The sequence below is a fragment of the Mytilus californianus genome, unplaced genomic scaffold (assembly GCF_021869535.1).
Source record: "Mytilus californianus isolate M0D057914Y unplaced genomic scaffold, xbMytCali1.0.p SCAF_2, whole genome shotgun sequence".
Lineage (NCBI taxonomy): Eukaryota > Metazoa > Mollusca > Bivalvia > Mytilida > Mytilidae > Mytilus > Mytilus californianus.
Window position 1 is genome coordinate 120,466,033 of NW_026262668.1, and position 13,899 is coordinate 120,479,931.

The 13,899-nt window shown below is 34.2% G+C and overlaps 1 protein-coding gene across 4 annotated transcripts in view; it reads right to left on the reverse strand.

The window, feature by feature from the left end:
- Positions 1-5,747: 5,747 nt before the first annotated feature.
- Positions 5,748-13,899, reverse strand: part of LOC127728681 (serine/threonine-protein kinase 11-interacting protein-like) — a 480,863-nt gene continuing 472,711 nt past the window's right edge. For 2 of the 4 annotated variants that reach the window (XR_007994315.1, XR_007994312.1), the window contains exon 20: positions 7,754-8,299. The gene's annotated coding sequence lies outside the window, so the exon portion shown is untranslated. Of the gene's footprint in view, positions 5,945-7,753; positions 8,300-8,415; positions 8,610-13,899 lie in introns of those variants that run through there. The other 2 variants (XR_007994314.1, XR_007994313.1) reach the window with 2 other exon arrangements.

The following is a 13,899-nucleotide window of genomic DNA, read 5'->3' on the forward strand; positions in this document are numbered from 1 at the left end:
GTACTTGCAGGTCTGTACTTTGTGTCTTTTTTGTTGTGAGGGATATGTAAATTCCCTGGCACGTTCGGTCTGTATTTTTACGCTTTGTATCGATCTGACGAGTTAAGCCCTTTTCAACTGATTTTTTTGTTTGTTCTTATGGTGTACTGTTACACCATTGTCACAGGTTAGGGGGAGGGTTTGGTGCCACCAAACATGTATTAAATCAACCCCGCACATTCTTTATGTGCCTGTCCCAAAGTCAGGAGCCTGTAACAGTAGTTCAATGGTTGTCGTTGGTTCATGTTTGTCATAATTGTTTTTCGTAAACTGTTTTGCTAAAAATTAGGCCGTTAGTTTTCTCAATTAAATTATTTATTTTTCATGTCGGGGCCTTTTATAGCGGACTATACGGTATGTTTTTTTTCTCATTGTTGAAGGACGTACGGTTGCCTATAATTGCTTACATACACTTCATTTGAACTTTGGTGGATAGTTGTCTCATTGGCAATCATACCACATCTCCTTATTTTCATATTTAGAGACTTCAACAGATTGATACGAATCTTGTGTTTATGAAGATATATCAAAGGAATATATCAAATTAAGAATAACAACCAAACAATCATCATTTTGAGAGAAAACACAAAACTGACGTTGCTATAGTGGTTAATCGTAGAAAGTTACCCCAATTTTTAATCTTCTTTTCTTCTCCATGTCAGTCACGATCTTTTATACCCGACTTTACAATATGGGTTTTTCTCATTGTTCAAGGCTGTATAGTTGCCTATAATTGCTTACCACCACTTCATTTGAAATTTGGTGAATAGTTGTCTCATTGGCAATCATACCACATCCCCTTATTTTTAATATATGGAAATTTTTTTACATATATTTCAGCTTGTTATATGGAATGATTTGACATTTGGAATAGTGTGGGAGTTGTACTGTGTAAGCAATTTTTGTGAGCTGCTTGGCAGTCACTTTCTATTTAACAATATTTAAAATTATTGTCAGTGTCAAATAACAAGTACTTTTGCATGACATCACTTTCTTTTTCTGACGTTTCTCTGTGCGTGGAACTTGTCCATTGAATGCTATAAAGGGTACCTTCTTTTGTCATCTGTAACTCAGGACAATTCTTAAACATTGTTCAATCTTGGCAAAGTGGTCACTTATAAAGTGAATTTGTTAATTAATGTCCATGTCATATTTTGGACAGATTTGAATATTTTTTCTAAGATTTCCCTTACATGAACAAGTCTTTTTGTCATCGAATGCTATAGAAGGTACCAACTTTGTGATCTGTTAACTTCAACTGATTTTCTTGCTCATTACCATATTCAATCTTTGTTATTGATTCCAAATAACTTCCTTATATCAATATGCAGATACCTACCAAACAGAGGCAAACCCTACACAACATACAAATCTTCCTTATATCAATATGCAGGTACCTACCAAACAGAAGCAAACCCTACACAACATACAAATCTTCCTTATATCAATATGCAGATACCTACCAAACAGAGGCAAACCCTACACAACATACAAATCTTCCTTATATCAATATGCAGATACCTACCAAACAGAGGCAAACCCTACACAACATACAAATCTTCCTTATATCAATATGCAGATACCTACCAAACAGAAGCAAACCCTACACAACATACAAATCTTCCTTATATCAATATGCAGATACCTACCAAACAGAAGCAAACCCTACACAACATACAAATCTTCCTTATATCAATATACAGATACCTACCAAACAGAGGCAAACCCTACACAACATACAAATCTTCTTTATATCAATATACAGATACCTACCAAACAGAGGCAAACCATACACAACATACAAATCTTCTTTATATCAATATGCAGATACCTACCAAACAGAGGCAAACCCTACACAACATACAAATCTTCCTTATATCAATATGCAGATACCTACCAAACAGAGGCAAACCCTACACAACATACAAATCTTCCTTATATCAATATGGAGATACCTACCAAACAGAGGCAAACCATACACAACATACAAATCTTCCTTATATCAATATGCAGATACCTACCAAACCCTACACAACATACAAATCTTCCTTATATCAATATGCAGATACCTACCAAACCCTACACAACATACAAATCTTCTTTATATCAATATGCAGATACCTACCAAACAGAGGCAAACCCTACACAACATACAAATCTTCCTTATATCAATATGCAGATACCTACCAAACAGAAGCAAATCCTACACAACATACAAATCTTCTTTATATCAATATGCAGATACCTACCAAACAGAAGCAAACCCTACACAACATACAAATCTTCCTTATATCAATATGCAGATACCTACCAAACAGAGGCAAACCCGGCCTACACAACATACAAATCTTCCTTATATCAATATGCAGATGCCTACCAAACAGAGGCAAACCCTACACAACATACAAATCTTCCTTATATCAATATGCAGATACCTACCAAACAGAGGCAAATCTTCTTTATATCAATATGCAGATACCTACCAAACAGAGGCAAACCCTACCTAATTAGGTATATATTGGTTTAGTGCTATAATCTATGTTGAAATTTTGTTTAAAAATTTTCTCACAACCATGGGAACTATGATATCCATGCATCTGGATTATACTGGATGTAATTTTGACTATTTTCTAATCTTTATGGTGTTGAAGGCTGTTTTTCAAGCCAGTTTAAAAATGCAATGCAGGTCCAGACATAGTTACTATATAAAATGATTTTAACACTCCAGGCAACAAAGTATTATGTTTAGATCTGTATATATACATTTATTTTGGTGTTGCCTGGATAGTGCTGTCAATACTTTTCTGTTCCTTCAAATGAAATTCAACATGGCTGGCTGGGTCAATTTTAGCTTAAGATTAACCATTACTTTACAGATCTTGCTAGAATTAAACTCAGCAGGTTATGATGTGGTATGAATGATTCTTGCACCACCAAAAAAACAGTGAACTTAGTACTGTGGTTTGGGCAAGCAGTCCTTTTCCACTTGAGGCACATGAAAAATAATGACATTGCGTATAAATGAATAAATGATAAAAGGAAGGATTTTGGCTGAGAAATGGAATATATCTGTGGTCATTTATGACAAATAAATTTCCCTTCAAATCTTTCTTTTTGCCTTATTATCAATTGATCGATAATTGCTTCTTTTAATTAACATCCATCAGCAAATATTTCAGGGAAATTCAGGATGAAAAAATGGTAACGAGATCAAATAGACCATGCTTTGTACAAGACCAACATGCTGAAGTACAAAGTTAAAAAGCAAGGCTGCAGGAATAACGTATTACCCTGCTGGATACACAATATTATGATCCAGAGCTAACTAATTCTATGCTATATACCATGTTCTTGGCAGAGAGACAAACAAAAAACCATTTCAAAGTCTTTGGTTTGATCCATCTTGCATAATTGGATTTCGTATGTTCTTGTAAATAAAATCAAAATCTAATTTCTTGTAGGGTTTCAATGTCAGCTTTGACCTCCCATGGTGGCCAATTTCAATTTCTGATCAGCATTTAAAGTACAACTCTTCTCAAAGAAGTTAAATAGATCATATCTGGTGTCTGGTACAAATAGATATAATACGGTGACCTATATTTGTTAATTTCTGTGTCATTTGATCTCTTGTGGAGAGTTGTCTCAATAGCAATCATGCCACATCTTCTTATTTTTATATTAACAGTAATTGAGAAGTTATTCAAAGCCCAGCCAGTCAGATACTAGACTAGGACAAAGTGACATGTTTGTTGAAGAATGGATATCTCAGTTTTATACTTGCAAAGGATGTTATATAAATAATTTCTGTATATTTTTTGTTTTATTCTGTTTAGTGGTTCCAATCAAAATATGAACGGTTCCAGATGGATGATGATGGATGCTGTTAAATATCCGGTGGCAAATCAAATGTATATTCAGGACGAGAACATGTTTTGATATGAATATGAACCCTGCTTTGTACTAGACTGACACTATGATCTGTATTTTTAATCTGCTACTTCACAAGGTAAGTCAGCAGGCCGATTTTCAAGTCTTACAAGAACCATAACACGACTGGAAAGACCATTTTTTAATCTTTCAAGAACCATAACTCCTGAACGGTAAAAGTGAAAATTAGTTCAGATAAAACTGACTGATGATCCTTTATGTACATTTTGTAAAACAGAAAACGAGTCTATAGAACACCTATTTTGGAATTGCAATACTGTACAAAATGTTCTACAGGATATTGATAACTGGTTCCTTTCCGGTGGAATAAGTCTCCCAATAAATAAATTAAACTTTCCGCCTTGAAGTTTTTGGAGACTTATCCAAGATATTCCCCAACAACCCATACAACAAGATTTTTCATTATATTAAACAATATATGTATAATTCTAGATGCTTTAAAAAGAATCTCTCATTGCAAACAATTATAAGAAAGCTGAAAGAAATGTATAAATTAGAGTTTGATACATGTAGCTGCAAAAAATAACTGAATTTGACAATGTATGGAAAGTTTTTGAAAACCTGTTATTGAAAACATGCTAATGACTATTTTTGTTATAATTACTTATGACTATTAACCAATAATTTATTTTAGAGAAAATATAATTGTCATTTTATGTCCTTGGTCTGTGTTGCTGGCTGTTACGAAAGAAATATGTATAGTTAATTTTTCAAATATTTTTCATTAAGAATATGTTACATCTAAAAATTGAAAAAAATAAATGTGGATAGTGTCCACATGTGGACACAGATGATGCCCCCGCTTGCATATCATATACTTATAAAGGAACTGAAGAACGGTAAAAGTGACGCTACCCAAATTTGAACTTGATCTGAGTTTTGTGGTAATAAGCATTGTGTGTTAGTCTCATAACATTTGGTTGAGGCTAACTTAAATAGAGAACAGAAACTAAAAATTCAGCAATTTTTCTATTTGTAAACTCGCATCACTCTAGAACGGTTGTGTATAAGTTTTATAACATTTGGTTGAGACAAACTAAAGTTAGAGAACGGAAATTTTGTGGAAATGAATATTGTGTCTAGGTTTCATAATGTTTGGTTGGGGCAAACTTAAGTTTCAGAATGGAAACTAAAAAATTTGCAATCTTTTGATTTAAAAAAGGGGCACAACTCAATAATGATTAAAGTGACACTACCCAAATTCAACTTGATCTGTGTTTTATCAGTGGAAATCAAAATTAAACATTGCATTGTATAAAGCATTGATTGTAGTTTCATGGACAAAGGAAGATAACTTCAATTTTAATAAAATGCTCCGCTGGGCGCAGCTTGATACGACCGCAGAGGTCGAACCCTGAACAGTTGGGGCAAGTATGGACACAACATTCAAGCTTGATACAGCACTGAATTTGGATTGTGAATAAATATTTGACACAGCATAGGTTTCTGACACAGAATGAATGTGGTCTAAGAACTTAAAATTTTTAAATTTACCTATTCAAACCATATCATTATTATTTGCTTTTATATATAAATCAGAAATAACCAATTTAAAATGGAAAATTTTAAAGAAAAAAAAAGGAAAAAAAAATCCCTCCCCCAAATTTTTTGAACCCCCTTATGATTCATCACCCCCAAACTCAATCCCAGCCTTCCCTTTGTGGTATGGTACCTTGCAGTACAATTTCAGAGAGCTCCATGAAACTAGAAAAATGCTTGTTTTTGCCCCTAATTCCTATATGTTTAGGGCAAATACCCCCCAAAATCAATCCCAGCCTTCCCTTTGTGGTATGGTACCTTGCAGTACAATTTCAGAGGGATCCAAACACTTGAACACAAGTAATTGTCTGGAAACTAGAAAAATGCTTATTTTGGCCCCTTTTTGGCCCCTTATTCCTAAACGTTTTGGGCAATTACCCCCAAACTCAATTCCAGCTTTCTCTTTGTGATATGGAACCTTGTAGTACAATTTCAGAAAGATCCATTCACTTACACACAAGTTATTGTCCTGAAACTAGAAAAATGCTTGTTTTTTTCCCCTTTTTGCCCCTAATTCCTAAAATTTTGAGGCAATTACCCCCAAATCAATCCCAGCCTTCCCTTTGTGGTATGGTACCTTGCAGTACAATTTCAGAGAGATCCATACACTTGAACACACAAGTTATTGTCTGGAAATTAGAAAAATGCTTTATTTTTGGCCCCTTTTTGGCCCCTTATTCCTAAATGTTTTGGGCAATTACCCCCAAACTCAATTCCATCTTTCCCTTTGTGATATGGAACCTTGTAGTACAATTTCAGAAAGATCCATACACTTACACACAAGTTATTGTCATGAAACTAGAAAAATGCTTGATTTTTGCCCCTTTTTTGGCCCCTAATTCCTAAAATTTTGAGGCAATTACACCCAAAATCAATCTCAGCATTCCCTTTGTGATATGGAACCTTGTGATACAATGTCAGAGAGATCCATACACTAACACACAAGTTATGTCTGGAAGTTACAAAAATGCTTATTTTTGGCCCCTTTTTGGCCCCTAATTCCTTAACTGTTGGTACCATAACCCCCAAAATCAATTCCAACCTTCCTTTTGTGGTATTGAACCTTATGGTAAAAGGAGTAGGTCCGGTAAGGGCCGATTTTGGCCTCAAACTTCAAGTTTATCTGAAACAAGATTTTGGACACTTTTTAAACACTTAAGTGTCTACTTTATTAGATTCAATTAGTTTATGTGAAAGATTTGGACTGATTTAGTCATTAAAGACGCTCAAATTCAAGCTTAAATATTAAAAATCTATCAAATATGCCATAATATGTCCATTTTCAGATGGTTTTTGTCAAAAATGAAAGTGGCCGCATCCGTGTTCATCCTCAATCTTTATATATGTTATGTATTATCATCAAATACAACTTACATTTAAATATTAAGAATGAACACAAATGCGGCCACTTCCATTTAAGACAAAAAAACGTCTAAAAATTCACACAAATGCTCAAATTATGAAGATTTCAGTAATTTAGCTTGACTTAACGATGCTAGTACCCGATACATGTGCATTGTATTGTCAAAAACAGCCCATATTTATGTAACAGAAGTATTCTTCTTTCCAATAAATAGCTAAAAGTTAACATTTTAACAATTTTGTAAAACTGCTATATTTTGGGGCCAAAAAGGGGTCTTAGTGGACCTACTCCTTTCATAGAGATCCATTCACTTAAACTAAAGTTAGAGTGTGAAAACCAATGTGTCTTCGGACGACGGCGCCGACGCCGCCAAAGTCATACCAATATACGACCACAAAATTTGTTTGCGGTCGTATAAAAATTACTTGATATTTAGAAGAAAATAAAAATTTTGCAATTTTTCCATTTGTAAAGGGGCATAACTCTAGAACGGTTAAAGTGACGCCACCAAAATTCAAACTTGATCTGTGTTTTGTGGTAATAAGCATTGTGTGCAAGTCTCATAACATTTGGTTGAGGCTAACTTAAATAGAGAACAGAAACTAAAAATTCAGCAATTTTTCCATTTGTAAACTCGCATCACTCTAGAACGGTTGTGTATAAGTTTTATAACATTTGGTTGAGACAAACTAAAGTTAGAGAATGGAAACTAAAAATTTTGCAATCTTTTGATTTATAAAGGGGCACAACTCAATAATGATTAAAGTGACACTACCCAAATTCAACTTGATCTGTGTTTTATCAGTGGAAGTCAAAATTAAACATTGCATTGTATAAAGCATTGATTGTAGTTTCATGGACAAAGGAAGATAACTTCAATTTTAATAAAATGCTCCGCTGGGCGCAGCTTGATACGACCGCAGAGGTCGAACCCTGAACAGTTGGGGCAAGTATGGACACAACATTCAAGCTTGATACAGCACTGAATTTGGATTGTGATTAAATATTTGACACAGCATAGGTTTCTGACACAGAATGAATGTGGTCTAAGAACTTAAAATTTTTAAATTTACCTATTCAAACCATATCATTATTATTTGCTTTTATATATAAATCAGAAATAACCAATTTAAAATGGAAAATTTTAAAGAAAAAAAAAGGAAAAAAAAATCCCTCCCCCAAATTTTTTGAACCCCCTTACGATTCATCACCCCCAAACTCAATCCCAGCCTTCCCTTTGTGGTATGGTACCTTGCAGTACAATTTCAGAGAGCTCCATACACTTGAACACAAGTTATTGTCAGGAAACTAGAAAAATGCTTGTTTTTAGGCCCCTTTGGACCAAATTCCTAAACGTTTAGGGCAATTACCCCCAAACTCAAACCCAGCTTTCCCTTTGTGGTATGGAACCTTATAGTACAATTTCATAAAGATCCATACACTTACACACAAGTTATTGTCCTGAAACTAGAAAAATGCTTGTTTTTGCCCCTAATTCCTATATGTTTAGGGCAAATATCCCCAAAATCAATCCCAGCCTTCCCTTCGTGGTATGGTACCTTGCAGTACAATTTCAGAGGGATCTAAACACTTGAACACAAGTTATTGTCTGGAAACTAGAAAAATGCTTATTTTTGGTCCCTTTTTGGCCCCTTATTCCTAAACGTTTTGGGCAATTACCCCCAAACTCAATTCCAGCTTTCTCTTTGTGATATGGAACCTTGTAGTACAATTTCAGAAAGATCCATACACTTACACACAAGTTATTGTCCTGAAACTAGAAAAATGCTTGTTTTTTTCCCCTTTTTGCCCCCTAATTTTTAAAATTTTGAGGCAATTACCCCCAAAATCAATCCCAGCCTTCCCTTTGTGGTATGGTACCTTGCAGTACAATTTCAGAGAGATCCATACACTTGAACACACAAGTTATTGTCTGGAAATTAGAAAAATGCTTATTTTTTGCCCCTTTTTGGCCCCTTATTCCTAAATGTTTTGGGCAATTACCCCCAAACTCAATTCCATCTTTGCCTTTGTGATATGGAACCTTGTAGTACAATTCCAGAAAGATCCATACACTTACACACAAGTTATTGTCATGAAACTAGAAAAATGCTTGATTTTTGCCCCTTTTTTGGCCCCTAATTCCTAAATTTTGAGGCAATTACACCCAAAATCAATCTCAGCATTCCCTTTGTGATATGGAACCTTGTGATACAATGTCAGAGAGATCCATACACTAACACACAAGTTATGTCTGGAAGTTACAAAAATGCTTATTTTTGGCCCCTAATTCCTTAACTGTTGGTACCATTACCCCCAAAATCAATCCCAACCTTCCTTTTGTGGTATTGAACCTTATGGTAAAATTTCATAGAGATCCATTCACTTAAACTAAAGTTAGAGTGTGAAAACCAATGTGTCTTCGGACGACGGCGCCGACGCCGCCAAAGTCATACCAATATAAGACCACAAAATTTTTTTGCGGTCGTATAAAATTTACTTGATATTTAGAAGAAAATAAAAATTTTGCAATTTTTCCATTTATAAAGGGGCATAACTCTAGAACGGTTAAAGTGACGCCACCAAAATTCAAACTTGATCTGTGTTTTGTGGTAATAAGCATTGTGTGTAAGTCTCATAACATTTGGTTGAGGCTAACTTAAATAGAGAACAGAAACTAAAAATTCAGCAATTTTTCTATTTGTAAACTTGCATCACTCTAGAACGGTTGTGTATAAGTTTTATAACATTTGGTTGAGACAGACTAAAGTTAGAGAACGGAAATTTTGTGGAAATGAATATTGTGTATAGGTTTCATAATGTTTGGTTGGGGCAAACTTAAGTTTCAGAATGGAAACTAAAAATTTTGCAATCTTTTGATTTATAAAGGGGCACAACTCAATAATGATTAAAGTGACACTACCCAAATTCAACTTGATCTGTGTTTTATCAGTGGAAGTCAAAATTAAACATTGCATTGTATAAAGCATTGATTGTAGTTTCATGGACAAAGGAAGATAACTTCAATTTTAATAAAATGCTCCGCTGGGCGCAGCTTGATACGACCGCAGAGGTCGAACCCTGAACAGTTGGAGCAAGTATGGACACAACATTCAAGCTTGATACAGCACTGAATTTGGATTGTGATTAAATATTTGACACAGCATAGGTTTCTGACAAAGAATGAATGTGGTCTAAGAACTTAAAATTTTTAAATTTACCTATTCAAACCATATCATTATTATTTGCTTTTATATATAAATCAGAAATAACCAATTTAAAATGGAAAATTTTAAAGCAAAAAAAGGAAAAAAAAATCCCTCCCCCAAATTTTTTGAACCCCCTTATGATTCATCACCCCCAAACTCAATCCCAGCCTTCCCTTTGTGGTATGGTACCTTGCAGTACAATTTCAGAGGGATCCAAACACTTGAACACAAGTTATTGTCTGGAAACTAGAAAAATGCTTATTTTTGGCCCCTTATTCCTAAACGTTTTGGGCAATTACCCCCAAACTCAATTCCAGCTTTCTCTTTGTGGTATGGAACCTTGTAGTACAATTCCAGAAAGATCCATACACTTACACACAAGTTATTGTCCTGAAACTAGAAAAATGCTTGTTTTTTTCCCCTTTTTGCCCCCTAATTCCTAAAATTTTGAGGCAATTACCCCCAAAATCAATCCCAGCCTTCCCTTTGTGGTATGGTACCTTGCAGTACAATTTCAGAGAGATCCATACACTTGAACACACAAGTTTTTGTCTGGAAATTAGAAAAATGCTTATTTTTGGCCCCTTTTTGGCCCCTTATTCCTAAATGTTTTGGGCAATTACCCCCAAACTCAATTCCATCTTTCCCTTTGTGATATGGAACCTTGTAGTACAATTTCAGAAAGATCCATACACTTACACACAAGTTATTGTCATGAAACTAAAAAAATGCTTGATTTTTGCCCCTTTTTTGGCCCCTAATTCCTAAAATTTTGAGGCAATTACACCCAAAATCAATCTCAGCATTCCCTTTGTGATATGGAACCTTGTGATACAATGTCAGAGAGATCCATACACTAACACACAAGTTAAGTCTGGAAGTTACAAAAATGCTTATTTTTGGCCCCTAATTCCTTAACTGTTGGTACCATAACCCCCAAAATCAATCCCAACCTTCCTTTTGTGGTATTGAACCTTATGGTTAAATTTCATAGAGATCCATTCACTTAAACTAAAGTTAGAGTGTGAAAACCAACGACCACAAAAAATTTTTGCGGTCGTATAAAAATTACTTGATATTTAGAAGAAAATAAAAATTTTGCAATTTTTCCATTTATAAAGGGGCATAACTTTAGAACGGTTAAAGTGACGCCACCAAAATTCAAACTTGATCTGTGTTTTGTGGTAATAAGCATTGTGTATAAGTTTTATAACATTTGGTTGAGGCAAACTTAAGTTAGAGAAAGGAAACTAAAAATTTTGCAATTTTTCCATTCATAAAGGGGCATAACTCTAGAACGGTTAAAGTGACGCCACTAAAATTCAAATTTGATCTGTGTTTTGTGGTAATAAGCATTGTGTATAAGTTTTATAACATTTGGTTGAGGCAAACTCAAGTTAGAGAACAGAAACCAATTTTGGGACGTACATACAGACGGACAAGTGTAAAACTTAATGCCCCCATCGCTACGGCGGAGGCATAAAAATATAGATAGGGATGTAACTGGATTATTCTTTTGGTTTTTTTGTCTTTTTTGTTTTTTGTTTTATACTAACTGTTAATTATTATTATTTATTTATTTATTGATTTATTTATTGATTTTTATATTTTTTGAACTTTTTTCTTTTTGATCTGTTCTATAGAAAATGTCAAATATTTCTAATTATGATGTATTTATAATAATGACATTGTATATATCTTACATGTATTATACTTTATGTATGTCACAGTGGCGTAGCTTGCCTTCTGTTTTTACCGAGGCTGCGTCCTCCGGACGCTATCGAGGTTTTTACAATTTGAACAAGAAGAATCTATTAAAAATAATAGTTGTTGTTTAATTTTATTTCATCATAATAATGTCCCACGGCCCCAGCTTGCTTGTCTGGCAAAACAGCCGTTGGTCGTCAGAGTAATCTCGGACTATGAAACTCTGTGTATTTGAAGTTCTACACGTAGGGGAAAATGTCAACACACAACGATGTTTCAATTTTAGACATCGCGGTTATAAATGAGGGTTTGAAGTCTAAGAATGGGGTTTTCAAATATTTATTTTTAATCATGATTTTCGCCCATAATTTGATTTTCCTTTCTCTAATATTTAAGCACCATTTTAAATCTCTATTCTTTTAAGTTTTAATAATTTCAGGGCATTTTTCTGTTTTCTATAAAACTCATCCAGACCCTCATATACTAGAAATTATTCTCACACAAAATTAAATAATTTAGATACCATTGAATCAGGTAATTTACCCGATTCAATGTCAAGTTGATTAGATCGGGGAAGACTCGTAAGTTGGATCATCATCTATTCTACTGATTTTGCTTGCAATGGGGTAGGACTAAATAAATCTGTTGTTGTTTATTTTTACTCTGACAAATTTAGATTACAAAAAAACTACCGTAAGGGGATTTCCAAGAAGAGGAGGGAAATGTTTCCATTAGTCTTGAATTCGCAAAGGGTATGAATCTGATTTTTTTTCAATAGCGGCAACAAGACAAAACAAGTCAGTATATTAGCGTTTAGTGGATAGTCTGCTGCATTAGGTGGAAATCGTTTAAAAGATTATAAAGGATTTTTTTGATTTTTTTTACCGAGGCAGCTGCCTCGGTTGCCTCAACGTAAGCTACACCAATGTGTCATGTATATGCTTTAATTGTTGGAAATAAAAAAACTAAAAAAAATTTAAAAAAAAAGTGAATATCGTCAATATTGAACTTGACCTCTATTTTGTCATCAGTAATAACATATTAAAATTTGAAAAGCTTTGGTTGAACAGTTCAGGAGTTAAAGCACGGACACGACTGGAAAGACCATTTCTCAATCTTTCAAGAACCATAACTCCTGAGCGGTAAAAGTGAAAATCATCAATATTGAACTTGACCTCCATTTTGTCTTCAATAACAACATATTAAAATTTGAAAAGCTTTGGTTGAACGGTTCATATGTTAAAGCACGGACACGACTGGAAAGACCATTTTTCAATCTTTCAAGAACCATAACTCCTAAGCGGTAAAAGTGAAAATCATCAATATTGAACTTGACCTCCATTTTGTCTTCAATAACAACATATTAAAATTTGAAAAGCTTTGGTTGAACGGTTCATGAGTAAATGCACGGACACTGTTTGGCAGCCGCCAGCCCGCCATACATCCCCAAATCAATAACAGATTTTTCCTTCTGAAATCCGGTTAATAAAACTGCCAGTCTGACATGAACCCCTTAAAATCATTCCATACACCACATATAGTTGACCTGCTGCTTGTAGTATCTGAGAAGCAGACCTAATGAAGTAACTTTAACCTTGATCACAGATCCATGAATTGAGGTGGAGGTCCAGTTAACCCTGTCTGATGACATGTAGATGTTGCAAGGAACCAATATACCAAATATGGTTAACCTCTATACTATTAAATGAGAAGACCTCATTTTGTGTGTCGCTTCTCTTCCTTCCACATTTAATTAATCATCATGCTTTTTTGTCCTATAGGAATCATGCATAGTCTCATTTGTCATCCTCGCTTATTAATATTTCATTTGGGGTTTTTTGGGAGAAAAATGAAAATAAAGACGTCCAGATATTGTTTCCATCCTCAGACTGACTTTTAAGTCATAGATAAGACTTCCGTTTAGGACTTAAACTTACACATTATTTTCATAGGTACAAGGGGACAGGACAATTATTTTCGCGTTTCTATATACTATGAACAAACATACATGTATACTATATAAGTACAGTGTATTTGCTATTTGCTATCAATTTCAAGTTTAATTCCATGTATTTATATAGTATATGTTATTAT